The sequence below is a fragment of the Trachymyrmex cornetzi genome, unplaced genomic scaffold, assembly GCF_001594075.2.
Source record: "Trachymyrmex cornetzi isolate Tcor2-1 unplaced genomic scaffold, Tcor1.1 scaffold443, whole genome shotgun sequence".
NCBI lineage: Eukaryota > Metazoa > Arthropoda > Insecta > Hymenoptera > Formicidae > Trachymyrmex > Trachymyrmex cornetzi.
Genome location: NW_017299212.1, coordinates 161,042 through 166,231, shown reverse-complemented (window position 1 = coordinate 166,231; position 5,190 = coordinate 161,042). Strand labels below are relative to the sequence as shown.

The 5,190-nt window shown below is 25.9% G+C and overlaps 1 long non-coding RNA gene across 1 annotated transcript in view; it reads left to right on the top strand.

Moving 5' to 3' along the window:
* The first annotated feature begins 290 nt into the window (after window positions 1–290).
* LOC108764665 (uncharacterized) overlaps window positions 291–5,190 on the top strand; it is an 18,831-nt gene continuing 13,931 nt past the window's right edge. The window contains exon 1 of the long non-coding RNA XR_001940289.1: window positions 291–308. This is a non-coding gene — a long non-coding RNA (uncharacterized LOC108764665). The remainder of the gene's footprint in view (window positions 309–5,190) is intronic.

Sequence of the window (5,190 nt, the reverse complement as noted above, 5' to 3'; positions counted from 1 at the left end):
TAGTAGATGGCGATACACGAAGTAATAGATGGAGTATGAGATAACGGATGACAAGTATACATTTGATAAGCGTTTAATCAATCTTTAAATATATTAGAAGTAATATTATATTCTACTAGAGATAAACCTCAGAGTAATTATTCCGGCCTTTTCGTAAACAAGGGCGAAAAATCAAAGTTTGATTGTTTGTCCTTATTTAACCAACGTAATAGCATGAAAGAGAATCACAAAATCGTGCATTACTCTACGAGGTTAGGTATACGAAAAAGATCGGGATGACTATTCTCAAGTTTTCGCAATAAAATTAAGTGCCCAGTAAATTCGCAATAAAGAAGTAATACTTTTTATTGTTGAGATTATTATTTCGAATTTCAGATTAAAAATGAACGAATTTGTTGATAAAATGTTAAGTAATTACCAAACAAAACTACCAAATTATATAAAATTACTTTTAAACTATGCAGGCTATGACAATATTGCATCAATTTTAAAATTAGATGATAACCTGAGAATAACAGAATTAGAAAGATTTGCAAAAGAAGATTTAAATAAACTTTTAAATGAAAATGAATTAATAGAATTATATGGAATATACAATAAAAATCTGTCAGTTTTTAAGATTGCTGATGGACATAAAAAGCTATTGTTACATTTAAAAGATATCTGTGTCAAGGAAGTTGAAAATATTTCAAATAAATTTTGTATTAAATGTGATAAGAAAAATATATATAGTCCTCTTGTAAAGAAAAGAGCCAAAAGAAAAGAAATTACTACGAAATGCAAAGAGATGCGGAAGAAATAATTGAAGGAGAAAATAAAGAAAATAAAACTTGGCTAACAATTATATTAAAAAATGTATTAACGAGTATTGTGAAGAAAACGCTGAAGAATTTATTAAACAAATTGATAATTTAAAGATTAATATAGATTATAGATAGTAAAAATTATTGTGCAAAAATTAAATGCTGCTTCTGGGATTTTATTTCTACAGGATATTCGATAAAAAGTTCCAAAATTGGAAGAAAATGGACATTATCCAATTTTAATAAACATATTTTAACTCATATAAAAAATATTAAAAACAAAAAACATAAAAAAAATTATAATTCTGACAATAGTTTACTAATTACTTTCATTTATAAAAATACAAAAATCTAATGACAATTCATTTCCAAGTTCACTTCAAAGAGAGAATGAGATTCAAAATAACTTTATAAATATTTCATCTGATGATGATCTAATTTCATCGAGGATTTCATCTGAAATTGATCTTAATAGTGATGTTAGTTTGGTCAATACTATTCAAAATGCGGAAATTTATATTTCACCCAACATAGATTCTACAGAACTAGAAAAATGTTTTATTATGTCAAATACAAAATAAAACCAATGATGATGAAATTTCCAGTTTATTAAAAAAATCGGATTTTTATGAATGCAGAATTGTTGAGGAGGCTAACAATTCTGCGATATTAAATAATGAGCCTCAATTTCAAAATAACAGTGCAAAAGATGACCAGACAATAACGAAAACTAAAAGGACTTGAATTATTTGAAGAACCCCAAACCAAAATTACAGATTATTTCCTTAAAACTATAAAAATAGTTATTAAAGACCATCCTGATATAAAAAATACTTTATTAAGTATTACTAATGTAGAAAATAGAAGTAAATTCTTGAATATAAGTTCATTCTTAGATTGTTTAAGAGATACGGCAGTAAAGAACATCAAATACAAGAAACACGGAAACAAATTTACTATACCTTTAAAACTTTTTAGTTTATATATTTTTATTGTTGGTGGTCGTATGCTCTATGAACTTTTACATGCTAATCTACAAAATGTATTACCATCAATTACAACAATCAATAGATGCTTAGATGTTCAAAGTAATATAGTCGACGGGATTGTTCAATTAAAAGAATTAAAGTTATTCTTAACAAAACGACATTATCCATTGAACGTGTTTATTTCAGAAGATCAAACTGCAATAATTAAGAATGTAGCATATGATTCTAAAAGCAATAAAATGATTGGCTTTGTATCTTTATGTAAAGAAAATGGATTTCCTAAAAATGTTTATGTTAATTCTGTAAAAGATATTGAAAATGCTTTTTCAAATTATGTTGTTGGCTGTAATGCGTATGTGTACATGGCTCAACCGCTTGTTGATAACGTATCAGCATTTTGTTTAACAGTCTTTGCAAGTGACAACAAATTTAATCATAGTGACGTCTTAGCCAGATGGATGTTCTTAAAAAATGAACTTGAAAAACTTGATATACAAGTAATTGGATTTTCAAGTGGCGGTGATACAAGATGCTTAAAAGCCATGAAAATATGGTCTAAAATTCCTCTATCCTCTAAAAATCCATATCATCCTTACTTTCAGGTAATCCAATCTTTTCAATTTTTTAAACAACATTGCTAAGTTAAGAATGATGTCAACAAAATTAGAATCAATCAAAATTTTTATTTAAAAAGAAAATATAGAATACTTTTTCTATGTTTTAACTATTTCTTAATAACATTACTAACTTACCTTTAGTTAAAAAATGATTTAATAAACTGTGTAAATTTTAAATTTATATTTTATTTTATATGGAATTTGACATAAAGAAACCAATATGTATTCAAGATACAGTTCATATTGGAACAAAAAGATGAAAACAAGATTTTTAAAGCCGAATGTATTTTTACCAATGGGCTCAAAAATTGTCTCTCCAGAACATATAAAAAAATGAATAAAACAATTCTCTGAAGACAAACATTTATTGTGTGACAGTGATCTTGAACGTATGTTTAATTTACTATAACTGATATATATATCTGATATTGTATTATTCATCTAAAATCCTAATATGTTTTCTTTCAGCAAGAGATAAAATGAATTTTAACGCAGTTGAAAAATTATGTGCACCTCGAATTACGAAATTATTATCTAGTATTCCAGATAGCCAAGGCACTAAACAGTTTCTTATTTTAATTGATCATATATTGAATTCTTTTTTAAATAAAAAATTAAGAATTGAAGAGCGCATATATTTCATATGGCACGTGACATTTTTTTTAAGATTGTGGAGAAGATGGTTGCAAGAAAACAACTACAGCATTGATAAAAATTTTATAACTTCTAATGCCTACAGAAGTATAGAATTAAATGCACATGGTTTATTATTATTGATTGAAAAATTACGAGAAAGAAAAACTGATCAGTTTATACCTTAGTTATATAGCAGTCAACCATGCGAACAAATTGTCAGACAAATGAGATCTATGACGTCTACTTTCTCAACAATCGTTAATTTTAATTTATTAGGTATTTTGAGACGTTTAAATCGATTGTAAATTTTAAACGAAATAAGTACTGACTTAAGTAAGTTTAATTTATAATATCAATTTAATTCTAGAAAGCTAAATGGTTTCGAGGCTATAAAAAATTTCATCTATCTGGCTTTTTCTAAAGATTTGAATTTTTTTTGAAAACTTATTCCAAAATTATTGATTATTTTCATAATTGTTTTTTTATTGTATACATCACTGTTTGAATTTTCTTAAAAAAAAATGAATTATTTAAAAATATTGATTTTTTGAAAAGATGTTAAGAATTAAAGGATACACTTTATAGATCCCCCATGTCTAGTTTTCTAAAGTGCTTTTTCTAGCTTTCTAGGATTCATTACATTATACAGATAATTATAAAAGTTTAATTATTTTAATAATATATATTCTTATTTTAAGGAAGTACATTTCGATTTCCATGAGGAGAAAATAATCGATTAGGAATTTCTTCAGATGATGTTTTAAAATTTGATGAAATTTTTCCATCTACAGAAAAAATTTTACATATTTTGAATACTGCTAAAAACGATGCACTAAATATTGCAGTAGAATTGGAAATGAACATGAATGAAGAAAAAATAAAGGAAAGTTTTGAAATGATCAAAATTCGGCATTTCACTGATGAAGAGAAAAATAATGAAGAAGAGGACAATAATAATATGATACAAGAACAAAATAATGATATTGTATCTGCTAATGAAGAATTCGAAGAAGATTTTGAAAATTTAGAAAGTGATATATCAATATTTAAAAATCAAACAGATTTAAATTTAAAAGATTATACTAACTATACAAAAAATAATAAAGATTTATTTTTAAACGTAAATGTTAATGGAAAAAAATATACAGTATATACGAAAGTCTTCACTTTGTTGGATGTATCAAAATAAAACTAGATTATCTAATGATAGATTATATCGAGTTCGTGGTATGAACATGAATGTTGAGAATGTTATGAACAAAACATTAAGTGAAGAGTTAAAGATTAAATGTGAAAAATATTATTCTATTTATTATGATACAGGATGGTATATAGGAAGGGTGTTACATGTAAAACAAAATATGTGCAAAATTAAATTTTTGTGTACTAACTTAGATGAATTCAAATGGCCAAAAAAGATGATATTCAAGAAATTGATAAAAGATTTGTAGTACATGGACCGATAACTTTAAATGGTACAAATCCGTTCACAATTAATAAAAAAAGTACGTGCAGGAATAAAAAAAATTCAAAAAGTTCAAAAATAATTAATTATTATTTTATATTATTATTCATTACGTTTCTCTCTATAAAGAATTTATATTTTTATTTTAATATAACTTTAGAGTAAACTCGGGTATATTATGGCCATACGGATAAGATGGCTATAGGTTGTAATTTCTCTAATAATTTTTATAAGTAGAGCATTTTTGTAGTTATTCTGAAGCTTATGGTAATCATATCCATATGGCCATCTTTTTTAAATTAATATAATTCCATATATAATATACAGGGTGGACTAAATGAGTCTATAATGGGAAATATCTCGAAATAGAGGCATAATACAAAAAAATACTTCAGACAAAAGTTGCAGGGGGCAAAGGGGGACACGCAATGGTATCATTGACTTTGACCTTGAATCCGATTTTCAAGGTTATTTCGGAGTTAAAATGGTTTCTTTAAATGGGAACCCCTATTTTTTATCCCGGAAAAGAACAGGAAATTTTACGTACAAAATGGTATTTTTGTGAAGGTCATTTCAAGGTCAAATGAAGGTTAAATATGCGAAAACAGCTGAAAGTATGTCGACTGACATTCCAAGCTTTTACGAAAGGTTCAAGTCACTTTGAAAGGTCAAGTCACTTT